At 35.4% G+C, this 27,986-nt stretch overlaps 1 long non-coding RNA gene across 1 annotated transcript; it reads left to right on the top strand.

Moving 5' to 3' along the window:
• The first annotated feature begins 188 nt into the window (after nt 1-188).
• Nucleotides 189-27,637, top strand: LOC116423174. The gene is made up of 3 exons (XR_004233665.1): nt 189-1,501; nt 24,922-25,026; nt 25,185-27,637. It is a non-coding gene; the product is annotated as an uncharacterized LOC116423174 (long non-coding RNA).
• The last annotated feature ends 349 nt before the right edge of the window (nt 27,638-27,986 follow it).

Here is a 27,986-nt window from a genome sequence, read left to right as displayed (position 1 = left end):
CATACATAGCCTATGTATGTGTTTTACAAACCTATGCATATATGCCTGTGCATGTATACAAATACACATAGACATATAATACACATGTGTGTAGACAGACATCTATATGAGGAAACAATTCATATATATATATATATATATATATATATATATATATATATATATATATATACCTATATACACACATCACTATCTAAATCCCCTAATATATATGTGCATATGTATATTATTGCTGTAAAGAAACTGGCTAGGTACAAAAGATGGGCTCTGTTACTTTACTGGTTTGGCTAAAGTCCTTTCACTTGATTGAACCTCAGTTTTCTCACCTGTAAAAGGGATTGATCATACCTATATTGCTTATTTCAACAGGTTGTTGGGAGGATTGAATAAGGCAAAGAGTTTTGTGAACTGTGACAAGTTCTATAAATCAAAGCTATTATTGCTTTCAGTGGAAAAAGACTTGGACCATTACCTTGTTATTGAAGAGTTCTGTGACCTTGATGAAATCATTTGACCTCTGTATTAAGAGTTCTTATAGCCATCAAATGATGGATACCTACTGGCTTTTTCTGAGAATGTCAATGAAACATTAGATGCATCAAGGCTTTGAAAAATGGAAAGCACCATATTAAGGTTAACATTTTATTAGCCACTCTTTTCTATACACATGATGAAGATTGTAGATTTAATCTTACAGAAGTATGAAGAGGGGTGAATTAAGTGGGAAAATAACTGGAATCTATATTAGGGAAACTATGTTGCACCCTTTGGTATAAACAGTATCCCTGTCTTCATAGCAGTTTCCTTTTTTATGGTGGGAGTTGAAGGAATATGAAGACACTTGACATTTAAGGTTGTTCTTCAATTAGAGTGGAGATGCTGAAGATGTGGTGATATTACTTTATCATTTCTATAGCACCCTCATAGTCTTATAAAGGTCTTCCAGTCAAATACATGGACTCCTTTTCATTCCATCCATACATTACAATTTCAGTGTGTATAGATATTCTCTCTGACTTCTGGGACTTTCAAGGAAATTTGGGTATTCATAGATATCTTTTACTTACTTTCTGTTATATATAGCTAGGTTCAGTCACTCTATCTTCCCCTTGTCAGAAGTTAAAACTTCTGACGCGGTACCACACAAGAGCAGAAGAGGTAGCCTCTGGCTGATTTGTTTTTCAAGGTAATTGTCAAAAAAGTTGGAATGATGTCAGTCAGGAATAGAAGAAGGAAGAAGCCTTCTCTACCTTAGCATAAGGATGGACCAGGATGGTCTGGTGTCCTTTCTCTCCACTTGGAACATGGACTCATTCAGCCCCTGATTTCTCAGTGTTTTCCTTTATTCTAGCATTGATGTAGTGACTCCCAACAACAAGGGAAACTGTTGTGATCAAAGCAGCAAGAGCAGGATTGGGCAAAATCCTTGCCTCTGGAAAGAAAGCACCTGAGAGGAGATTCTGCTTGGTGTTTGATGGATTGTGCTCAATGGAGCTGAAAGGTAAAATGGTTTATTAGCATCCTTGAGGTGAAGCTATTTGTGTCCCTATTAAATTTGAATATTAACTTTACAAAGACTATATTCTAGTAGTGATGCTACAGAATTTTTTTGTATAAAAATCAGTATAAAATGTATGTCTAAAATAATTCTGATTCTTTTTTCCTTGGTATTCCCTTTTCTATATGGGAATAAAAATGCAGGAAAGATTTATGGCATCTATTGGGTATTTCTTTTAATTTCACTTTTGAGGGTAGGGCTAATTTAGAGTTTAAAATCAAATTGTTGCTAGAATAGCAGAGGTGAGGGTGAGGAAACAATGAACATGAAAATGGGGAACCTTATTCTCCTGTTGGGTTAAGGAGCCTCACAGTATTGAACCGCAAAGGGTGAGATAAAGAACAGGGATTACTGCAAGCCATCAAAACTTATGGCCTCAGTCAAGTAGTTCCTAATTAACCACTGTGCCAAATTTACATACATGACCAATGTGTATAAAAACACATATGTATAATATTGGGGTATACTGTAGGAGCCTGCTCAAACTGACATGTGGAAACCTGTTTAATTTAATTTTCATTGTATTTATATCTCATGGTAGAGATCAGTAAAAGCTAAAAATAAGGGCTGCTTGTATTATTGTTGATTGTCTAGACTAAAAAATGTTGGGTAAAATGTTAATAATATAGGTTAAACTTGAAAATATATCTTGCAAATATTTCCTCCCCCCAGAGAGCTGGTTATTAATCATTTGCCAGCACACTAATGCATGTGTGTAATATTTCCCCCCACCTGAAGAATAGGTTATTAAACATTTGCCACCACCCTACTTTCTCTCTCTCTCTCTCTCTCTCTCTCTCTCTCTCTCTCTCTCTCTCTCTCTCTGTAAAACAATCTGATCTATATACTCAGTGAAGAAACTCTTCTTACTAATGCAATTAATGCAGACTGTAATATGTTCTTCAGGTGATTGTTTTAGAGAGTTGCTTTAGAAAATGGGAGGTTGCCTTTTATTGTTTTTTTAATTGTGTCAACCCTTTGTGACTCCATTTGGTGTTTTTTTGGCAGAAATATTGAGTGATGGCCATTTCCTTCTTTAGGTCATTTTTACAGTTCAGGAAACTGAGGTAAATAGTTAATTAATTGCTTTGGATCATATAAATAATAAGTATCTGGGACTAGATCAGAACTTAGGAAGATGAATCTGACTTCAGGCTTACCACTCCATCCACATGTGAGTGTTAAGCTGAGGCTGGATTTGAATTCAAGTTCTCCTGACTCTATAGCTAGTGCTTTACCCACCAAACCATCTTAACTGCCCTATTTTCATACATTTTTTTTTTACCTCATATGAAGTTTGTTTCTTCATTTTTCTGGTATGACAATATAGTCTTATTATATGCAGTCACAATTTTTCTAAAACAATTATTTTTTAAAATGCATTAGTTAATAAAGTTGTAATTTAAAAAGAGGGGCAAACTGTATTTGTTATGACAAATTATATATTTTCATTTTTAATTCCAAAAGTTCAAGTGTCTAATGTTTATTTTAGAAACAAAACACTTTATTTTAAATATTTCTATTATTTGTTTTCAAATAAAAAAGCTCTGTAAATATTATGAAAATTTAAGAATTTAACTTTTAGAAAAAGTTAAGACTTTTAATTAAGAAAATTAAAAAAAATTTTTAAGAAAAAGTTTTTTAAAAGCTTTGCATTTTGCAAGCAGATTTTTAAACTTTATTGCATATTACAAGCATCAAAATTTGCAAAAAATTAATTTCAAAATAATGAATATAAAATAAAATGTAATAATGTGATATATATGATTTTAATTTAAGATTTCTCAATGTTTTAAAAATTTTTATTTTAATATATTATTTAAGAATAGATATTTTCTTTTCCAATTCTAAGTTTCATTTGTCTTCCAGACAGGATATGTTTAGGTTTTCTTTTGTTTTAGATTTTTAGGGAACCTTCAGAATGGGTATTTTTTTGTCTACCTAATTCTTCTTTTCCTCTTCTCCACTTCCCTCTTTGATTTTCTCTATTTCTCTCCTCTTTATTTCCCTTCTGGAGAGCTCCCCCATTTTTTTTTTCAGCAAGACCCAAATCTGGTCTCTGTGACTTTCCTCAATGCCTTTATGGACCTTAAAGAAAGTTGCCTGGGGCAATCAAAGATAAGGCGAGTCCCCAGAGCCACCCAACAAGAACCTGGTTTCTCTGGGCTTACTTTCTAATCCAAATTAGCAGGTTGTATCTACATTGAGGCAGTTGCTATCAAGATTCTAGGGGTTACCTTTGAAGAATGTGAGCTACCTAACCTGTAGTTCATGAACTCCTACTGTAGTACTTTACTTTAACAATTAGCCAACAGAGATAGTTACTAAACTTTCCTTTACAGAAGGTAGAGTTCAATCTCCCACAAACATGCATATATTTTGTGGGTAGAAGAATGATCACAAAGAAAGTACAATGGTGTAATATCATTGGTTGCCTCCTCATTCCATTAAATGAAAAAAGCTTCAAGGAAGTTCAAAACTCTTGAGTCCCTTTGAGAAATTCTTTCCTAATTAGGGGAGGGACATGGAATCGGACTATCAACTTCAGTTCCCCAAGATATTACAGGGGTCCTCAAACTTTTTAAATAGGGGGCCAGTTTACTGTCCCTCAGACTGTTGGAGGACCTGACTATAGTAAAAACAAAAACTTTGTTTTGTGCGCCTTTAAATAAAGAAACTTCATAGCCCTGGGTGAGGGGGATAACCGTCCTCAGCTGCTGCATCTGGCCCACAGGCCGTAGTTTGAGGACCCCTGCCGAACCTCCTCTGCCCCCACCAGAGAGAATGAATGAATGTCAGATCTCAAGTTCAGGTTCTCTGTCCCTTTCCTCAGTGCCTGAGCTTGCTGGACTCAGATTAGAACCTTACCAAAAAATCACCAGACTTTTATCGTTTGGGGCACTCAATTCCATCTGGTGCCCTGGCAAACCTGACCTTTTTCCATCTTCCTAGATTATTCTTTTCAATTATAATACAACAAAGCTGGCTTGCTATATTTTGGGTATTCAGTGTTTCTCTACACTGGATCTGGGTATCTTGAACCTTATTAAAACTATAATAAGATAAATGACAATGCAGCACGGATGTAGGGAACACTAATATGTAAAGCAACTTACAATTCTAGAACTGCAGATATTGATATCATTTCTTGGGAGGAAGTGCAGTGAAGGAGGTAAATTCACTCAGGGTTTGATTTCTGCAAAGGATAAGTTGTTCAACTGTTAACACAGTACAGTTCTCCCTTCTCCATCTTAACTTTCTTCATTGCGGTGTCAACATATCACAGGTCAGCATAAGAAATTAAATGGAATTTTGGAACAGTTTTGCAGAAGCCTCAGGTGACACCTTGAAGGCCAGCAGGAGTCACAGAGCCTATAAACCAAATATTTAACCCCAATTTTACAATTAAGTACTATAAATACCTCCCAAAAGAAAAAAAGTTCAGAAGGGACAACCAAAACATTTTACATGGATTTTCCAGGTCCAGGGGGTGCTTCACTCTTAACATTTCTCCCCACAAGGTGGAAGAGAGAACTGTATTCTAAGGGACCAACAGCTCAGCTGACCTTCCTTCTTGTACAATGGAGTGTCTGGAGCTCAATTCTTTCTGAACTTGCCCATTTTTGTCTTTCTGCCCTTCTCTTTATTTCAAAAATCCTTGACATCAACCCCAACCCTTTCCACCTTCACCCTAATCTCTTGACAAAGAGGTAGCTCTTCTCCTTGCCAAGCCCAACCCACCCATCCGTATTAAGCTTCTGATCCCATCTTTTCCAGCAGATTCCAATCTCAGTCATCCCTTTTAACTTCAACTTCTTCCTAGCTATTGGTCTTTTCCCAATTGCCTTCAAATATGTCCAAGTCATGCCCCTTCTTAAAAAACAAAACAACAAACAAAAGTAAAATAAGCAAAAAAAACTTCACAAGATTTTACCATCTGCTCAAATGATTGTCCTCTATCTCTTCTTCCTTTCTCAGGCAAACTTATTAAAAACAAAAAAGTTGTCTATATAAATTATTCCATTTCATTTTCTCTCATCACTTGACTGAAATTGCGTTATACATACAAATCCTCCTCCTTTTCCAAACCTCCTATTTCTGTCAGAGGTACCACTTTTTTTTTTTTTTTTTTTTTTGTCTGTAAACTACAGTTTAGTGCTGAAAAAAACCTACAGAAGAGTGCTTCTTCATACCTACATTGTCTGGAATCAGATTAACTCAATTCCTCAGCTTGTCTTGTGCAGGAAGATCTTTCTAACTTAACCATTCATTCACATCTCCCGACTACTTTCTCTCTCTTGCTGCCCTCCACTTCCAGTTCCATAATTAAACTATCCCTCCTTCCTCAGCCTTCCCTCCCAGTCCATCACCTTACATTCTTCACTATCTTTCCAATTCCTTCTATCACTCCCTCCTTTTCTAAACAAACAATTCAAACTAACCAACATTTTACAGATCTTCCATCCGTCCTTTTCCTCCTCAACTTCCTTCCTCAGGTCAACTTCCTTCAAACACAGTTCGCTTCCTTCCTTCCTTCACATTTCCTGATCCTTCATTTCCTAGTACTTCCCTCCCTCTGTCCTTCCATACTCTCTCTTCCTCTCTTTTCTCAAAATTCCTTGCATCACTCTCCCTTTCCTTACCTTCACTCTCTACAAGGTCGCTTCTTCTCCTCCACTCCAATTCCATATTCTTCTTTCCTCTTTCCACTTTCTTGTCTTTCTCTTGTCTTCTCTCCCTTGTCTTTCTCTCTTTTCTTTCTTTCCTTCCTTCCCCTTCTTAACCTATCCTTTCTTCCTTCCATTCCTTCCTTCTTTCTTTCCTTCTTTCAGCTTTTCAACTTTCTTTCTTTCCTCTGTTTCTCTCTCCCTTTCTTTCTCTCTTCTCCTTCCTTCCTTCCTTCCTTTCCATTCCTTCCTTCCTTCCTTCCATTCCACTTTTCCTTCTTTCTTCCCTCCCTCTGTCCTTCCCATACTCTCTCCTTCCTCCTCTCTCTTCCTTCCTTCCTCCTCTACTCTCCCTCTCCTTCCTCCACTCCTCTCCCTGATCTTTCTTTCTTTCTTTTTCTTTCTTTCTCTGTTTCTCTCCCTTTCTTTCTCTCTTTCTCTTTCTTTCTTTACTTCCTTCCTTCTTTTTTCTTTCCTTCCTTCCTTCCTTCTTTCTCCCTTTTCCTTCTTTCTTTTTCACTTTCTTTCTTTCTCTGTTTCTCTCCCTTTCTTTCTCTCTTTCTCCTTCCTTCCTTCCTTCTTTCTTCCCTCCCTCTGTCCTTCCTTACTCTCTCCCTTCCTTCTCTCTCTCTCTCTCTCCTTCCTTCCCTCTCCTTCCTCTCTTCTTTCCTTCCTTCCTCTCTCTGTCCTTCCCTCCCTCCCTCCCTCCTTCCCTTTCTTTCTTTTTCACTTTCTTTCTTTCTCTGTTTCTCTCCCTTTCTCTCTTTTCTTTCTTTCCTTCCTTCCTTCTTTTTTCTTTCCTTTCTTTCTTCCCTTCCTTCCTTCTTTCTTTCTTTTTCACTTTCTTTCTTTCTCTGTTTCTCTCCCTTTCTTTCTCTCTTTCTCCTTCCTTCCTTCCTTCCTTCCTTCCTCCCTCCTTCCTTCCTTCCTTCTCCTTCTCTCCTCTCTCCTTCCCTTCTCTTCCTCTCTCTCTCCTTCCTTCCTTCCTCTCTCCCTCCTTCCCTCCCTCCCTCCCTTTCTTTCTTTCTTTCTTTTTCACTTTCTTTCTCTGTTTCTCTCCCTTTCTTTCTCTCTTTCTCCTTCTTTCCTTCCTTCCTTCTTTTTTCTTTTCCTTCCTTCCTTCCTTCCTTCCTTTCTTTCTTTCCTTCCTTCCTTCCTTCTTCCCTCCCTCTGTCCTTCCCATACTCTCTCCCTTCCTCTCTCTCTCTCTCTCTCTCCTTCCTTCCTTCCTCTCTTCTTTCCTTCCTTCCTCTCTCCTCCTTCCCTCCCTCCTTCCCTTTCTTTCTTTTTCACTTCTTCTTTCTGTTTCCTCCTTTCTCCTTTTCTTTCTCTCTCCTTCTCTTTTCTTTCTTTCTCTTCCTTCTTCCTTCTTTTTTTTTTCCTTTCCTTTCCTTTCTTCCTTCTCTCTCTTTCTTCTTTCCTTCCTTCCTTCCTTCTTTCCTTGTCCTTCCTTCCTTCCTTCCTCTCCTTCTTCCTTCTTTCCTTTTCCTTCCTTCCTCCCTTCCTTCTTTCTTTCTTTCTTTCTTTCTTTCTTTCTTTCTTTCTTTCTTTCTTTCTTTCTTTCTCTGTTTCTCTCCCTTTCTCTCTTTCTCCTTCCTTCCTTCCTTCCTTCCTTCCTTCCTTCCTTCCTTCCTTCCTTCCTTCCTTCCTTCTTCCCTCCCTCTGTTCTTCCCATACTCTCTCCCTTCTTCTCTCTCTCCTTCCTTCCTTCCTCTCTCCTTTCCTTCCTTCCTCTCTCCCTCCTTCCCTCCCTCCTTTCTTTCTTTCTTTTTCACTTTCTTTCTTTCTCTGTTTCTCTCCCTTTCTTTCCTTCCTTCTTTTTTTCTTTCCTTCCTTTCTTCCTTCCTTCTTTCCTTCCTTCCTTCCTTCTTTCCTTCCTTCCTTCCTTCCTTCTTTCTTTCTTTCTTTCTTTCTTTCTTTCTTTCTTTCTTTCTTTCTTTCTTTCTTTCTTTCTTTCTTTCTCTGTTTCTCTCCCTTTCTCTCTTTCTCCTTCCTTCCTTCCTTCCTTCCTTCCTTCTTCCCTCCCTCTGTCCTTCCCATACTCTCTCCCTTCTTCTCTCTCTCCTTCCTTCCTTCCTTCCTTCCTTCCTCTCTCCTTTCCTTCCTTCCTCTCTCCCTCCTTCCCTCCCTCCTTTTCTTTCTTTCTTTCTTTTTCACTTTCTTTCTTTCTCTGTTTCTCTCCCTTTCTTTCTCTCTTTCTCTTTCTTTCTTTCCTTCCTTCCTTCTTTTTTTCTTTCCTTCCTTTCTTCCTTCCTTCTTTCCTTCCTTCCTTCCTTCCTTCCTTCCTTCCTTCCTTCCTTCCTTCCTTCTTTCTTTCTTTCTTTCTCCTTTTTTTCACTTTCTTTCTTTCTCTGTTTCTTTCCCTTTCTTTCTCCTTCCTTCCTTCCTTCCTTCCTTGCTTCTTTCCTTCCTTCTCTCTCTCTCTCTCTCTCTCTCTCTCTCTTTCTCTTTCTCTCGCCTGATTACAACATTCAGTTTTTAATTCCCAACCTAATAAGGTAAAACTGATTACAACTATTCATTAACTTATGCCTATTTCCCCCTTTTCTTTTTTTGGATAGTATTTATTTGTTTGTTTGTTTGTATTTGTGGAATAAAGCATTTCCATAACATGGTATAATAAAAATATGATTACATGTGAAACTACCAATCTATTTTGTACAACTTGCCATTCCTTTTACATATATAATAAAGATAACATGTAAATTTCTTTTTTATTTTTTTTTTTGTTCCCTCTTCCCACCCTAGAGATGGCTACTATTAGGCACAATACACAATAGGTATGTGTGTGTGTGTGTGTGTATGGGACAGACACTATCTGTACCCTGTATATAATAGAGATAGTGTCTTTTTTATACTATGCCTATTTCTTCTTGTGTTTCTAATGCTTTTTCTCTACCAACACAACTATCACCTTAGTTTGGGCTCTCATTACCTCTGGCCTTGTTGATAACTGCAACTTCTTCCTAATTATCCTAAGGAAAAAATTAATCTCTAAACATTTCATTAGCAAAATACAAAAAGAACAGATTGATGCATTAGTCAAGCAAATTAAAGACCTAGAAAACAGATTAGTAAATACCATTTAAACACCAGAATAGACATTCTGAAAATCATAGGAAATTAATGCAATTTAAATGCAATTAAAAAATTATTGAACTGATAAACTAAGGACTTATAAAAATAAAATGTCAAAAGTAGTAGCTGGTGTGATTTTTAAAGAGGAAAACGTAATTATCAATAATAAAAAATGTAAGAGGTAATTCATGACAAATGAAGACAAAAAGGAAATTATTAGGAACTATTTTGTATTTGCTAAAGTGATTTTCCTAAAATTCAAATCTAATAATTACTTTTCTATTCATTTAACTCCAGTGACCTACGGTTGCCACTAAGATATTTAGTTTTTAAAGTCCTTTACAACCCGGACTTATCTTTTGAGCCCTACTGTGTCTTACACTCGTTCCCACACCCTACAATCCAGCCCTACTCCTCTTCCCTCTTTCTTTCATAAAACATTCCATCAGCCTTCTCCATAACTGGCTGTTTCCCCATCCCTGTAATACACTCCCCCATTTAACTTCAGTTTAGAGAATCCCTTTTCCTTTAAGGCTTAATTCAATACCACCTTCTATATAAAATCTCTCATGATCCCTCCAACTGCTAGAGCCCTTGTTCTTGAACTGTCTTATGTTTAATACTTAAAATATTTTGTGTGTTTATTCTCTATCTTTCATCTCCTCTCCTATTGTAAGGTAAGCATCTTATTGTCACAATATCCTCTTCATCTAGCAGAGTGACTAGCCTACAGTAAGCACTTAATAAATCTTTGTACATTGATTACTGTTGTACAGACCTATTTTTTTTTTGTTTTTTTTTTATGTACAGACCTATTTATGTACATGCTATCTCCTTTGGTTTAAGACTGTAAGCTCCTTGAAGGTAGGGACTTTTCACTTTTGTCTTTGTATCACCAGCACCAAGTACAGTGACTACCTGGCACATATAATAAATACTCATTTATTGATTTCCCTAAATCCTTTCACTTCTAGTCATCTCAAATCTTATTTCCTCTATAAAATTTTCTTTTATTGTCTCGGTCTAATATCGCTTTCTACTCTGAATTTCAATAGCACTTACTAATGTGATTTTAACATTTTGTCTGTGTTCATTTGAATTGTAAATTTATTACCTATAGGTTTTATATACACCTATATATAATGTATGTATACACGTATGTGTGCATGTTGAGATACACATACTTATTGTAATTCAGTCATTTTCAGGTATGTGTGTGATTCTTCGTGTTTCCATTTGGGATTTTCTGGGCAAAGATACTGGAATGGTTTGCCATTTTCTTCTATAGATTATTTTACAGATGAGAAACTAAAGCAAACACAGTTAAGGGACTTGTCCAGGTTCACACAGCTAGTAAATATTTAGACTGGATTTGAATTCAGATCATCCTAACTATAAACCTAGCACTCTATTCATTGTATCAACATACATTATGTATTCATTGATAGATACAATACATATATGTACACATGTATACACACATGCAACATATATGTATACACACACACATACAATACACATACATATATACATATACATCCTAGATTTAATTAACTAAATTGTTACTTCCTAATGGGAGAGACCATGCCTTATAGTGTTCAGTACACAACATATATTTAATATGTGCTTGATAGTAATGCTGATCATTTATTTTTAAATTTAAAATTGAATCTAGATAGCTAGTGTCTGTTGTCCATGCAATTAGAATATGCTGCCACCAAGTGGCAGGAGGGACCTCCATCCATACAGAACCACAAACGTATGATCTGAGATCCTTATCCTCCACTGTTTTTAAAAAGATTCATACACACACACACACACACACACACACACACACACACCCCTTTGTTAAAATAATAAAAAGCAGTAAACATTAAACAGCAAAAGAAAAAAATTAAGGAAATAAATATCTAGGTACAATCTGAAGCTTTCTCATTAATCTTTAACTTTTTAATTCACTACTTAATTCAGCACTACTCCATTCCCAGACTTCAGTGACAATGCTTCTTTCTAACTTACCCTGATTACACTTCAAAGTTATAACTGTTCTAGCTTTGGAATTTGAAACCAACTTGGCAGAGAAATTCCTATCAGCAGCTTTTCTCTGCTGCTAGGAGGTTTTCTAGCATTTTCAATAATAATTTACATTTTATGTATCATTTGCCTCACAACAATCCTGTGTGGTAATTACTATGAACCTCCCCATTTTAGAAATGACTAACTTCAGATTCGTAGGAATTAAATGACTTTTCTGTAGCCGCACAGCTAGTAAAGAACAGGATTTGCTTCAAACTCATTCTGGTGTTCTGATTCTGAGTCCTTATCTTAGCTACAGGCAGCCCTTGGCTTTTAGATTCATTATTAAATAGATGATATTAATTGAACTTTCTGAGACTTTCTCTCAAATAGAATATACGTAATTTTCTGATAACTTCATGTCTTTCTTTTGTGGGAAAAGAAAAAAGAGAATGAACAAACCATAATCACAGCATTTCTATCCTGAGAGTATAACCTCCTTAATCAAAATCCACTTCACTTCTAAAACAGTACTGGGCAACTCGCTTTCATAGGGTCATAGATCTACTTGTTAATTCTGCTGTGTAATTCTGTCAGGGTTATTTGCAGCCTTGACATAGACATATATATATATATATATATAGCTTGACATAGACAGGTATGTGTATATATATATGTATATAAATATATATGTCTATGTCAAGCCTGCATATAACCCTGACAGAATTACATATATATACATATATATATATATATATATATATATATATATATATATATATATATATAACTATGTAGTTTATAACATTTAACATCAGATTCTGTTCATAAACCTCTATCTTTTATAGATTGCTATTGTCATAAAGACAGGACTGAACCTTAGGAGCAGAATAATGACGGCTGGTTAACAATTGCTTAAAGGAAGTATCAGACTATCTATCTTCTACCTTGAACCTTCCTGTAGGCAAAATATCAAAATCAACACAAGCCCAGGTCTCAAGGCTGGTATTTCCTAATTGGTCTTTATTTGGTAGGTATAGAGATGATTACACTGAAAGACATGAAGGAAGAAACAAGCATTCATTAAATGCCTAGTATGTTCTAGGCACCATACTAAATGCTTTATGAATATTGTCTTATTTGAGTCTCAAAACAACCTTGGAAGGTATTATTCCCATTTTACATTTAGGGAAACTGAAGCAAACAGAGGTGTGGGGAGTTTCATATTTGTCTGTCTCCAGCACCTAGAACATAGGAGGTATCAAAATAATTAGTAATTGATGGATTGAAAAGGAACAGAAATTCTACTGCGTCCGCTTAGTGAAAAGGAAAGAGAATGGAGAAGGAGTGAGAAATAATCTAATACTAAAAAAAAGTATTAAAGTGAAACAGTTGACTGAAAGTATAAAACTAAAGAGGTATATTTATTCAGGACAGTAATAAAAATACGTTCTTCTCATTATTTTAATAGTAATAAATCATGTTGGTTTGTGGTTTACAAAGTACTTTCCTTTCAATAATACTGTGAGATAAGTAGTGCAAGAATCATTATCCCCATTCTATAAATGGGGAAACTGAGACTCAGATTATTCGGTGTATAAAACGTTTAGTCACATACAGAAATTTTGTGAATATAACTATAAAACATTTTAATAGAAATAAACTCATATCTAAATGATTGGAGAGTATCTACTCATGATTGAGCCATTATAATAAGAAACAATAATATTACCTAAATTTATTTATTTAGTGCCATACCAAATCAAATTGCCAAATGATTACTTTATAGAACTACAAAGCAATATTTTAAATAATTTAATACTGGTTAGAAAATGGAAAATTGGTCAGTGGAACAAATTTGGTACAAAACATATAGAAGGATCTGAACATTGTTTGGTGGTGTTTAATAACTCCTAAAACCTAAATATTGGAGTCTAAAATTAGAAAGCCACCTAGTAAAAATTAAATATAAGTCAACCTCTTATACCATAAATGAAGACATTTTCCATTTGTGTACAGTACCCAACTCAAGACATAGAAAATCAGAAAAGACATTTCCCTCCCAAGAGATAGACAAATGGTGTCTATCTAAGTTATCGGTAGCAATAAAAGAAAATGCTTTAAGTCACTAGTCATTAGAGAATTCAAATTGTTTTCTCATTTTCTATCTTCTACCTATCAAATTAGCCAATATTGTCAGTAAAGATAATGATAATTTTAAGAAAGGCTGTCAGAAAATAGACTTTAATGTGCTGGTGGTGAAATTCTGAATTGGTTCAACCTTTCTGAGAGACAATTTGAAACTCTTCTCCAAAACTCACTAAACTGAATATTTTGTGACCCAGCTACACTGCTATTGGTCTTGATCCCAAGGAGCTCAAAGTAAGAGGAAAGAGACCCATATATATATAAGAATGTTTATAGTAACTCTTTTAATTATAACGAACTAGAAATTAAGATAATGTCCATCAGTTGGTATGGTTGATCAAGTTGTGCCTTGTAAATATAATAAAATATTGCATTGTAAAGAATAGACAGTATAATTTCAGAAACTTTGGGAAGACCCACCTATCCCTAATGTCAGATCTCCTTGCTTACCATCCAACTTGAGATGGAAGGCCAGAGAGATGGATGAAGTTATTATAAGAGTGATTATAATATCATAAAGAGGGGGAAATCCCTCTTTTCTATACTGGGAAGAGCAACTTTTCATACAATGGGGAGAACCTTAGAATGTAAAGGGAAAAGGAAGTAAAAAAGGTAAGGATAAATATGGGTTGTATAAAGATAGAGAAGATAGTTCAATTAGGTCAGGAAAGACCTAAACATTATATATGTTGGACAGCTCAGTGCAATGAATACAGTACTGAACCTAGAGATAAGAAGACCTTACTTCAAATCCAGCCTCAGATACTTACTAGCTATATGGTTGTGGGCAAGCCATTTAACCTCAACCCATTTCAGTTTCCTTATTTGTAAAAATAATATAATATCTATTTCTCAGGATTGTCATAGAAGACAAATGAGATAATAAACATGAAGTACTTTGCCACCCTTAAAATGCCATATAAATATTAGTTTACATGCATTTATATTACAGATATGTTATTCTTTATATTAAGTAAATTAACCCTTGCCCCACACACTTAGAGAAAGTTGAACTTTACACCACCGTATGGCTCATCTTATTATATCTCTATTACTGTCATTATCTCTTACCCTTCTAAAGTCTTTACTCTTTCTAATTCTTGTTTGGTCTTTGATCCTTCCTTCCATTTTTATTAGAAAAAGGAAATTGGTAAAAGCTCAATTTGATGTGAATGATGAAATGAACAGACAGTATATGAATTCAGTTCTTCATAGCAATCTCCTCTGCTAGAAAGGCTCACATAGAATATTTCAATTACTTAATAGTCAATTATTTTTAATTGCTAAATAGGATTCTCTGAGAGCAGAATAAAATAAGATAAAAAGGATTTCAAATTTCAAACATACACAGGAGAAAGATATACCTATCCAGACACTTCTGTATTTCATTGTCCACTAAAATCAGCAGGTCATTAGAATTGACACAGTGTATGGAAAACTTTGCTGGGAATCAAAAAGACTAATTATCCTAAATTCAGATCTGGCTTCAGATACTTATTAATTGTGTGTGACCCTGGGCAAGACACTTAACCCTGCTTACCTTAGTTCTTCATTTGTGAAATTAGCTGGAGAAGGAAATAGCAAACCACTCTAGTATCTGTGCCAAGTAAAACCCAAAAATGGAGTCACAAAAAGTCAGACCCGAGTGAAAAATGACTGGACAACAAGAGTTGAGAAAGGGTACATGACAAACTGAGTTGTGGCCAAATGTCAATCTGATGCCTTAAGGGCATTAGTCATCTTTAGACATGTCTGGAAGAAAGAACTTTCTAACCTGTGATAAAGCCATCTCACTATAGGATATTGCAATATAGGTCCCATTGTAGGGGTCTAAAAACTGGAAAATATTTTAAACACCATAATTGAAGAAAAAAAAGCTAGGGGACCAATAAAAATTCAATTTATTAAAGCACTAGTTTCTTTCATCTTAGATATTCCCTTCATCTTCCTCACTTTATATTTCAACACTAAGAAAAAATAACCAGCAGTATATTAGGTATATACCCATGAAAATTGATTCCTTAGAGTGATAGAAAAAACTTGGGAAAGAATAAGATCTTGCACTACCAAATTTCAAACTATATTATAAAGCTTTAATCATTAAAATGATTTGAATACTAAGAAAAGAAAAAATAAAAAGAGATTGAACAGTAGAATCAATTAGGTATATAACATGGAGAAGCAAAGTATTTGAGGATCCAAAGTTCCCATTCCTGGGGTAGGTACTCACTATAGGACAAAAATTATTAAGAAAATTGGAAAATTGTTTGGCAGAAATCACTTGAACGGTATACCAAGATAAATTTTAAATGAAACTTTAAAATGTATATGAAGACCGATATAAAGTGACTTCCTAGGCAATTAGATGAGTAAAGAAAAATTGTCTTTTAAACCAATGTATAGGGAAAGAAAGAGTCCATAAGCAAATAAGGAATAGAAAGAAATACAAAAAGATAAAATGACGACTTTGATTAGATACAAAGAAAAAGGTTTTCTGTGAAGACCGAGTTAGCACCCTGGATACCTTAGAATCAGCTGGAGTCAGGATAAGCAAACGTTCTTGGTCTTTAAAGGTAGAAGTGAATTGGATGGACACAGAATCTCCACGACCTCCTTCTTCCTCGTTTACTGCCAAAGTGACTCTGGCTAGTCTTACTCCACCTCCTACTCCCTCCTACAATTCTCTGTATACACCAATTATCAAGCCAGCACAGGATAGTGGGAAGGGCCATTGTCCAAGCATATGCTTATAGAGTATTGGCCAACTGGTAATTAGCCCTAAGTTCTTGAACCAACCTCAGTGCAATGACTCAAGAATTTCAGCCCTTTACATCTCCCGCTTTCTTTTTTTTTTAGAACACAGGTGGTCAAGCCATCCCTGACTTCTCAGGGAGGTGACAACCCTAAAAAGGAGGTGACCACGCCCTCCCTGACTTCTCAGGAAAGGAGATGAAAAGCACCAAAGGGAAGTGGGGATTACTAAGCCAGGCTGAAGGATCTTATTAGAAATAGGTATGCACAAACCTATCAGCATGGGAGGTATTACACAAGCACACAGCAATAACGCACAGGCTATTAGTGATGACTCTTCCCACAGCTAGTGCAGGCTCAATGTGGTGTAACAAACATGAATTGTACATGGAAGTAGCGTATAACAAACAATATGAATCAACATGGTGTTGTAAAAAATTTCCAGAAGTCCTAGAAGGAGGATATATAAACAACAGTCACACATGCGCCTTCTTCAGCAGCCAAGAGACAGTCCAAAACCAATCTATTGTCCATTGCTTCATGTGTCAGGGAATACAATGTTCTGCGCAAGTTTTTGAAGTCCTGCAACAGTCTTTTTATGTGTTAGGGAATCCAATGATTCCAGCAGATTTTGAAGTCCTGCAACAATCTTATCATTTCTCAGAAAATCCAATAATTCCTGAGGGTTTTCAAGTCGTAAAACAATCTTATCATGTCTCAGAGAATCCAATGATTCCTGAGGGTTTTCAAGTCCTACAACAATCATTTCATGTCTCAGGGATTCCAGTGATTCCTGAGGGTTTTGAAGTCCAACAATTTTTGATGTCCATTGTATACTTATTGTGTATCTAATTTATATTTTAATGTATTTAACATCTACTGGTCATCCTGCCATCTAGGGGAGGGGGTGGGGTGGTAAGAGGTGAAAAATTGGAACAAGAGGTTTGGCAATTGTTAATGCTGTAAAGTTACCCATGCATATAACCTGTAAATAAAAGGCTATTAAAAAAAAAAGAAACCAAAAAAAATTTTTTTTTGATGTCCATGAGTCAAATGCCATAACTGCCACACTCTTTCAGTGGTGGGCACAGTCAGCAATGGAACCACCTGATGTTTCTTGGGTTTTCTCCTTCGTTTCAAGGGTCTGCTCTGTCTCTCTGAGACGGACAAGGCGAATATGGCTTGTTGGCACCCATCTGATTCCTTCTCCATCTGTGGAGATACAAGCAAACCCTCTCCCCCAAGTAGTTAACCTCTCTGGTCCCTTCCATTCACTACTTTCTGGGTCTCTCCATATCACCTGGCAATTATCTAAAGATAGTGGAGCTGCTTACACTGGACACTGCCCTTCCAGTGGGTTATAAAACCTGTCTGCCGGGGCCAGTGCATCTTTGTCAAAAATCAAGAAGTTAATAGTATAAAGGGTTAGATTTAGAAGTTACCTGTGGCTCCCCCTTTCTTTTATTTTTGGAGGAGTGGCTTAATGTCTCTGTTTCTACTCTCTACTATTGCCTGTGACCAGGAAATAGGGTATTTTAATAGACAAACAGGGAACTTACTTTGTTAAGGGCTAAACTAGTAACCTTTTCTAGTTGAAATGGGGCAAATATTGGGAAAAGATTCTCCCCCAGTCCCAACCTCACTCCCACCCCCACCCCTGCCCTGAGGGGGCGCTATAGAAAGCATGCTTAAGTTGATCAAGGGACAAGGCTTAATTATAACTTGGTTGCAGATTGCTAGACTCTTGAGTACATTAGAATGCACCATCCCCTTGGTTCTTTTCCCTCATAAGAGGGGGTGATTTCTGGGGGGGAGGTGCTGGTGGTATCCCTGCCCCTCCCACTCCTCCTCCTCCATCCATCCTGGAAAGTGAAGTTGATGGGGGCATGTCAAGAACCATTTCTGGTTTAGGCGGGGTTGAAGCTGCCTTGTTAGAGAATCATCATGCCCTTCATCCTCACTTAACTCCTCATGCCCTCAAGTGATACAGCCATTAGTCTGTTCATTGTCTTCCTCTTTTTCCTCACACTTCCTCACCTGGCTGTTCTTAAAACTTTTCTTTTTTCTATAACTTGCAGGATTCTTTAAGGCCAATTGTATTATGTTGTATATATAGAATGTTTCCTTGGAAATTGAATGAGGACCTTTATCATTGTAGTATTTACGTAGTTGATCTCCTACCAGCTTCCAATTATCTAGTCCTATTTCTTCTTTAGTGAAATAGGGTCCTTGGTCCACATGTTGGGCACCAAATGTGAAGACTGAGTTAGCACCCTGGATAGCTTAAAATCAGCCAGAGTCAGGATAAGCAAAAGTCCTTGGTCTTTATTCTTGGTCTTTAGGGGTAGAAGTGAACAGGAGGCACAACCTCCTTCTTCCTCATCTACCACCAAAGTGACCCTGGCTAGTCTTATTCCACCCCCTAATCCCTCCTACAATTCTCTGTATATACCAATTATCGAGCCAGCACAGGATAGTGGGAAGGGCCATTTTCCAAATATATGCTTATAGAGTATTGTCCTATTGGTAATTAGCCTTAAGTGCTCGGTTGTCCGACCTCAGTGCATCAACTCAAGAGTTTCAGCCCTTTACAGTTTTCCACTAACAAAACCAACGTGGCTAAGATTAGAAGGGAAATAGTTGACTGGGGAGAAAGCGAAACTAACAAAAAACTTTGTATGGAGTTTTCCTGATAAAGGTCTCATTCTAGAATATATAAGGAACTGATTTAAATAAGAATGAATCATTTCCCAATTGATAAATAGTCAAAGGATATGAACAGACAATTTTCAAAGGAAAAAATCACGTGAAAAAGTACCTCAAATAACTAATGGTAAGAGAAAAGCAAATTTGATTTATTCTGAAAATATTCTGAAAACTCACAAAGACAACAAAAGAGGAAATTGACAAATATTGAAGAATATGGGGGGAAACAGGCATTCTAAGACACTATTTGTGGATTATGAGTTGACCCTGTAATTTTGGAAACAAATTTGTAACTATACCCCCTAAACCATTAAACTGAATATTTCTCTTCACCTAGAAATGCTACTTCTAAGACTAAAGCCTGAAGAGATCAAAGGGGGAAAATAATTTATATATGCAAAAATACTTAACTTTCTGCAGCAATCCTCAATTGAAACTGAAGAGGTGCCTACTAATTGAGGAACGGCTAAACAAATTGTAGTATATGAATATGACAGAATATTATTGCGCCATTAGAAATGATGAAATGGATAGTTTCAAAGAAAACTGGGAATTTGGGTCTTTCTTACTCCAGGCCAAACACTATCAGTTGTTCCACCTAACTTCCTCCAGTCAAGGAGGGAGGATATCTCCTCACAGAGATCCCATGTGTTCTGAGATGACAGAATGGGGAGACTGGAGAAAGAATTTTTGGTTGTATTTGGTCTTGATTCTGTTTGGCCAGCTCAGGTGGACTCTGAGACAATTATTGACTCAGAAAGGGAGTAAGTAGGGGAGGAAGATAAAAGGGGGAGAGTCATGGGGATATGGGTATATTTCTCTCTACTCTGACTTCTCTCCAGCTCTTATTATTTATGCAATTAATTCTAACACTTGAAAACTGATCTGCTTTATTTTTGGACTGCTTCCCCTTCTCTCCATTAAGACTGTAAATTTTTTTGAGAATTAAAAGCATGATTTATTTTTTCCCACTGAGTTCCATGCCCATAGTAAGCAATAGATAAGTATCTGTTCAACTGAATTGGAGGCAGCATGGAACCATGGCTAAAGTACTAAAGGCATGGTCAAATTCTATCTCAAATACTAGCTTTGTGATTCTGGGGAAATCCCTTAACTTCTTGGTGCCTCAGTTTCCTTATGTTTAAAGAGAGAGATTAAATGACTTCTAAGCTTTCTTCTAGCTCTAAATTTATAATCCTATAAATCATTTTTCTTGAACTTTGGGACAATATAATGCTATGTTATATTAACATATGTTAATATATGTTATATTACTCTTAACCATGGAACAGATAATGATAATAACAATCAGAAACTAGAATCATATAATCAAAGCTTAACACAAAAAATTATAGCTAAAACACTTATTGCTCTTCAGTTTTTTTTCATTCATGTCCAACTCTTCATGAGCCCATTTGTGATTTTCTTGGAAAAGATACTGGAATGCTTTGCCATTTCCTTCTGTTATTATTATGTAATTCCTTTTATCTGTCTTTCACAAATACCAGAGCAGTTTTTTTCCAAGAGGAAAATAATAGAACATTTCATCTTCCTACCTAATGATTTCACTCAATATGTGTTTTTAGACATATTTCTTCTGGTTATTATAAAATTTTAAAACTTGAGTATATTCTACTATGATTGAATGAATGCAATAGTATTGAAATACTATGTACATAGCACAGGGATACAAGTATAAAATGCTATTAAAGTAATTGTCACCTATATAATTCTAGTTTTAATGTATATTTTCAAAATAGATAAAGATTTAGATAGTATCCTAAAATATATTATTATATATATGCATATACATGCACATATACATATATTATATATACTTATACATATGTAAACATATATTTATGTCTATAGATATGTATGTGTGTATATATATCCATATATAAAACCAAAACACAAGATAAGTGAATATGTATATGTGTGTGTGTGTGTGTGTGTGTGTGTAATAAAAATACAGAATAGGTGAATAGTTTCTTTCCTAAAATAGGGAAGAAAATAGACATTCTCATAGCACATGATAAAAGAGGTTAAAAAAACCCAAACCTTTAGAAATATTTTTGAAATTAGTTGACACTATTTTACTGAACAGTAGTAAGTTCTGATAACAGGTACATACTATTAGATTTATAGTGTGTAATGGAAAGCTGTTTACCTCCAGATGGAGCCTATAAAACAGCTAAGATATGAGAGAAATCAGAAGGCTCTTTATGGGCAACATCTGTATGAATTCAGCCAACAATATGTCAACAAAGACAAATGGTAGTGTCATGATAATTTGTTATAGAAATGGTGGGGTTTATGATGGTAATTTAGAGTCAGGTCATTGCCACCACAAATTTTACAGAAAGTTTACCCATAAGGAATTTGGATTGAGATCAATGAGTTTAGGAAAGAATCAGTAGGAACTATAAAACACATCACTGCACACTGCAAAAAACACTTATCAAATATCTAGGAAGACATGAACTGATGGCTAGAATTATAAAATTGAAACTCACTTATCTTTCATGGACTTACAAATAACAGATCCCCAAACTATAAATCAGAAAGTTCAATCATTAGTGTGATGTATTCACTCACACACACACACACACTTACTTACCCATTCCTACAAACCTCAGGTTAAAAATCCCTGGTAGACAATAAGTATTCATTATTCACTTAATTTTTCCTATTTCGATACAGAGGAAAGATTCTTCAGAGTGATTCTTTCCTGTGTTTATGGTCTTTCTGCATTTTTTTTGGATTGGTGCAGTTGGATCCAGAAACAGAAGGGTTTGTAGGACCTCCTCGTCTAGGAGGAATCCCACTTTGGCATGAAATTTATGCCAGATCTCCTCTAAGAGGATGCTAAACTTCTTTGATATGTATATATCTTTCTATTTTATACCTCTCTTGATAATAGCAGATCATCAGTTAAGGTTTTCTCTGTTACATCTTTCAATGACTCTTGCATTAATAAGTTCTAGTTTGGCATGACATGTTTATCTATATGTTCACACATGTTTTTGTTGTTTTTCCTCAGTTATGTCTAACCCTCTGTGATCCCTTTTGAGGGTTTTCTTGGCAAAGATACTAGAGTGATTTGCTGCTTCTTTCTTTAAATCATTTTACAGATGAGGAAAATGAGACAAGAAAGATTAAGTGACCTATATATTCATCCTACTATATGTATATAAAAACATACACACACACATTATATGTAATATATAATAATATATTTTAGAAAACTATCACTGGTACTGAATGGATTTATACAGTTAATAGATCTAGAATTTCTTGCAAAAATCCAATCAAAATCTTTTTATTCTTATTTTTATTTATTTATTTATAGCTAACAATTATATCTTTTATTAACCAGAACCTTACACTATTATAGCCACGAGCTATTTTACCCATGTAACCTATGCTATATATTGGAATGAATATTCCTTATACTTCATGAAGGAAGCAAAACTTGTTCAACATAACAAATAAGCCCATACACATTGATTTTGTGTGCCAAACTGTGATTTCTCTGATCTGAAAATAGCAGAGAAACTAAGCAAAGAAAATTACCACTGATGGATGCCCATCAGCTGGGGAACGACTGAAAAAGTTATGGTATATAAATGTAATGGAATATTATTGTTCCATAAGAAATAATCAGTAGGCTGATTTCAGAGAGACTTGGAGAGACTTATATGAATTGATGCTAAATGAAGTGAATAGAATCAAGAGAACATTGTACATAGCAACAAAAAGATTATGTGATGATCAGCTGTGATGGATGTGGCTCTTTTTAGTAATGGGGTGATTCAGGGCAATTCCAATAAACTTGTGATGGAAAGAGCCATCTACACCCAGAGAGACAATTATGGGGACTGAATGTGGATCACAACATAGTATTTTCATCTTTTGTTGTTGTTTGCTTGCTTGTTTTCTTCTTTTTTTTTTCCTTTTGATGTGATTTTTCTTTTGCAGCATAATAAATGTGAAAATTTGTTTAGAAGAATTACACATTTAACCTATATTGGATTACTTGTTGTCTAGGAGAGGGGGGAGGTATGGAGGGAAGAAGAAACATTTGGAATACAAGATTTTGCAAAATATATATTGTGAAAAAATAAAAAAGCTATTATAAAAAATAAAGCATTTGAAGCAGACAAATCAACGGAAAGAAAGAAAGAAAGAAAGGACGGAAGAAAGAGAGGAAGGAAGGAAGAAAGAGAAAGGAAGGAAGGAAGAAAGAGAAAGGAAGGAAGGAAGAAAGAAAGAAAGAAAGAAAGAAAGAAAGAAAGAAAGAAAGAAAGAAAGAAAGAAAGAAAGAAAGAAAGAAAGAAAATTGCCACTAATAGAATTCATAAGGGAGTGCCATCATCATTTTCTGGGTAAATTAGGTTAAATTTGAAAATGTGCCAAATTTTTTAAAATTGCATGAATCACTGTGAACCACACACAAAAATATGCCTGACTTAACCTCAATTAAAACTTTATCTCTTCTCACCTTCTCTTTTTCCTTCATTTGCATAAACATTTATGTTAGTATCTTTTCTTTCAAGTTTCAGATGAAACCCAATAGTACTGAAGATTATACACCTTTAATTACATTTAAATGGATAGCTTTCACTCATTATAAATCTAGTAAACTAACTCTTCTTTAATTGTGTTAGCAAAATGAGATATCTGAGATAAAGGCTAACTCTAGGAATAACTCGTTTAGAAATCATCCTATAAATCACTGAAGAAAATAATTTACCCTAATTTAGCACATGATCAGACTGTGTGAGTACCATGTTAATTCTGTCTTCCCTGAGGAGTAGCTCAATATGAATGTAATTATGTCTTCACATTCATAGACTGGAACAGCTTTAGAGTACAGGTATACCTCAGAGATATTGCAGTTTAATTCTAGAATACTGCAATAAAGTGAATATCACAATAAAGAGAGTCACATGAATTTTTTGGTTTCCCAGTACATATAAAAGTTATGTGTACACTTTTCTGTAATCTAAGTGGGCAATAGTATCATGTCTACAAAACAATGTACATACCTTAATTTAAAAAAAAAACTATTGCCAAAAATTACTAACTATCATTGACTCTACAATGAATCATAATCATTTTGCTGATAGAGGTTATTGCTTCAGTGTGGATGGCTGCCGAAGGTTGAGATGGCTGTGACAAAATTTTAAAAATAAGACACAATGAGTTTGCCATGTCAATGGCTCTTCCTTTCAGGGAAGACCAGGAAGACTTAAGTAGAATGAACAATTGGTGGAACAGTCAGAACGCCACAACATTTATCAATTGAGTTTGCCATCATATATGGACATGATTCCTGGTATCCCAAAACAAAGAGCAGTGATTACAGATCACCACAATAGATATAGTAATAATAATAATAATGAAAAAGTTTGAAATTTTGTGAGAATTACCAAAATATAAGATGGATTCATGATATGAGGGCAAGTTATTGGGGAAAAAATTGCTTGATATAGATTTACTTCGACTTTTCATTTTAAAAAATGAATTATCTTTGAAGCATAATAAAGCAAAGTGCAATAAAATAAGGTATGAAGTAACTAGAAATTCTTTCATCTAGGACAAAAAAATAAATTTCTTAGGAAAGAGGCCAAGGGATTGAAATGGGGGAAAATCTCTTATGTCAATTCATAGAACAAAGTCCTAATTGTCTCACCCTAGTTTTTGTTCCGAAAGTAAGTGATCAGTATTCAATTAGTCAACAAGCAAGGTTTGGTGATGGGAAAACCTAAACTCACTATCAGGTCCTCTTCTTCCCACATATCTTTTTTCTCCATTGTTGATCTGGATATTCCCTAACTATGTCAAGTTTAAGTTAGAATCTTTGCCACCATAAAGAAAATATTAGACCTTTCCTTATATTTTCAAAAGAAATAATCTCTAACATCTGACTGAGTACCTACTGGAGGATCCTATTGAGATAGGTTTCCAAAAGCCATTCTTCTCTTTTGGCAGAAACAACTGGGATAGAAGCAGTTCCCATTTTCTTAAAGTAGGATCACAGTGTTGAATCTGGAGAGACCTTTCCAACTCCTTCATTTTTCAGCTGAGCAAAATGAGGTAAGAAAAGTGGGGGCCATGGAGGTTAAATATCCCAAGGTCACATATGAAATATGTTAGAGAGCTAATGGTTTAGAACTGGGTTCTCTGACTCATCTGCTTCTATTTTTGATGGATATATTAAGTCCAACAAGTGCCATTTTCTTTTTTTTTTCCAGAGTGTTGGGGAAATGTCAATACAGAAAATGTGCTGATTTTAAAAAAGAAAAGGAAAAAAAATTCTTTGGGAAGATACACAAGAGCTGATGCAGAATGAAGGAAAAAAAAACAATAGAAAAAGAACAATATAAATTGAAAGAAAATAAATTAAACCAAGCTGTGTGATGATAATGACTAAGTCCAAACACCATCTGATTATAATGACTAAATGTGGTCCCACGGAAGAGATAAGAAAATACACCTTTTTCCTCCCTAGCATGTATAGGTGGCTGTGGATATGGAACACTGCCATACTATAAGATTTAATTGATATATAGTTTCTCTTTTCAATAACAATTTTTATTCCCAAAGGGAATATGTAAGGAATGGGAGATGTTAGAAGTCATTGGATCATAGATTAGAATTAAAAGAAACCTGAGGTACAAGAGGAGTAGCTAATTTGTCTAAAGCCACTCTGGGTAGTAAGGTTTAGAGGTAGGGTGTGAACATAGGCTCTCTGACTCAAGAGACAGTTTCTTCTGTCCACTGGAGCATTTTGAAACAAAAATGATATAAAAAGAAAAGAGAAAAATAATAAAAGGGAAAACATTGTTCATTATCTTACTATATATGAATCTCTTTTTACATGCTTATCATTCAAATTAGTAAAAATATTCTTATGTTTCCCTTCTTAGCTTAAAAAATGGAAAGGTTACTAATAAAGACTTGTGGCCACATCTTGTCCCTAATCACTTGTCACTTACAAACTTATTGGAGCTTCCCTAGAAGTGTTCATGTGGAATAATACCATGACATGAATTTTGTTAGATAATCACTTGATAGGAAAGTCAAGCTCTGAAAAGTTTTATAGTTTCTCAAAGAAAAGAAAGTCAAGAAGAGCATGAAATACATGCAAAGTAAACATATTCCAGTCCCACATTACTATGGTAATTCTACAGAAGGTGACTCTCACATGAACATAATTTGCTCAGGCAAGTCTTCATTTATCTAGCTCAACAACACTTGGGGATTTCAGTTGTTTAAGTCACTGAGTGTTATAAATTCCCTTTAATCTTTATTTAGAATAAGTCTTTCCCATTACTTGTTGTGTTTTCATAAATTACCTAAATGTGTTGCTTTGAACGCATAGGAAAAGGGAGGGAAGCCATTTTACCACTTTCCTCTCTTCATAATTGACCTGCTTTATTGTTTCTGGGAGACTGAGGCTCTTGAAACATTCCCAGATTATTCAGGATATAAAGATAAGGATGACCCGACTGAGGGCAATCCTCCCTCCACTCTGAGTACAATGAGGTAGGCAGGCAGTGACTGTACCTCCAATCTCTGGAACTCCATTGGTTTGGAGAATTAACTCTAGAGAATGAGAAGTCTCACTTGAAGTTAAATTATAATGAGAAGATCCATCGAGGAGAAAAATTTGGGTATTCTGGACATGTACTTGGAAGCCAGAAGAAAGTGTGACAAATTTGACTGTGGATGACAGAATTTTGACTTTGGATCAATTGAGCTATTGCCTCTGGAGCTTCTTTAGAAAGAATGAGATCTTTCCTAAGACTCAGCTAAGAATGATAGCTTACCTATCAAAATTCATCTAAAAATCCAAGTTTAAGTGTTAAGATGGGTTTAATGGAACCCAGGACTAAGTTTATATAACTGTAATTTTTTCCTTCTGCTTATAGCTTCATTATGGCTGTAGTTTCTCGGAGGATATGGGTCTAAGGAAGGTAAATGCTAGCAGGTACTGCCAAGCTTTTCAGCGAAGTTCATAAACAAAGAGTTATCCATTGAATGACAATATTATTTTCAATCACAGTAATTCCTGAAGACAGTCTATTATGACATAGGTGGAGGGTTAAGATCTGCATCAGTGGAGAGGAATTCCAACCATGATGAAACCATGAATTCCTGAAGTATTAGCATAAATTGACTGACCTTAACTACTTTGTGCTGAAGTAGCATTTGTAATAGAAATGACTGACAGAGAGGAGTGGGATAGGTTAATAAGGGCCAGCAGAGGAGTGTATGACCACGCCAAAATTTCAACAAAACCATCTAAAAAAGAAAAGATTGATTCTTTTTTTTTTGTGGGAATAGTGGGATTAACCAAGGGCAAATGTGCAGAGCTCTGGGTTTGAGAATGTCCCATGTTTTTTTGTCATCTTGCCCACTTCTCAAATAGATAAATCAAAAGAAAGATATTACTCCTTGAATACCAATAGGAATGAACTGATAGTACAGCCATACCAAGATATGCCATATCTTTGGTGATTAAATACAATTTAAAACAGCACTAAGCTTTTTGGGACACCCTGTATTAGCCTTTAGTTTTTGTGCTTTTTTGAAGTAGTTTAGAGTAAAATGAAAAAGTGTCCGAAGGGAAAAGAAAGGACTCTCTAGCTTGTGGCATGGTATTATATATGTGTATATGTGTGCTTATCCAACTCTAACTATTAAAATAATTTGAAAAGGCATAAGGAAGGGGCAGCTAGATGGTACAGTGGATAGAGCACCAGCCCTGAAGTCAGGAGGACCTGAGTCAAATCTGGTCTCAGACACTTGACACTTCCTAGCTGTGTGACCCTGGGCAAGTCACTTAACCCCAACTGCCTCAGCAAAAAACAAAAACAAAATGAAAAGGCATAAGGAAAGTTATGTGGACTGTGTGCATATTTGTATTAAAGTTATGTAGACATGTTAGTGACAGGGACTGTGGGATGTGAAAGTTTGAGAATCACTACATAATATAAAAATGATAGGTTGTATATTATGTTTGCTCTCATCATCAGGGCACTATGATATTT

This window comes from Sarcophilus harrisii, chromosome 1 (assembly GCF_902635505.1).
Source record: "Sarcophilus harrisii chromosome 1, mSarHar1.11, whole genome shotgun sequence".
Lineage (NCBI taxonomy): Eukaryota > Metazoa > Chordata > Mammalia > Dasyuromorphia > Dasyuridae > Sarcophilus > Sarcophilus harrisii.
The sequence above is the reverse complement of the archived record's forward strand: the minus strand, read 5'-3'. Positions and strand labels throughout refer to the sequence as shown.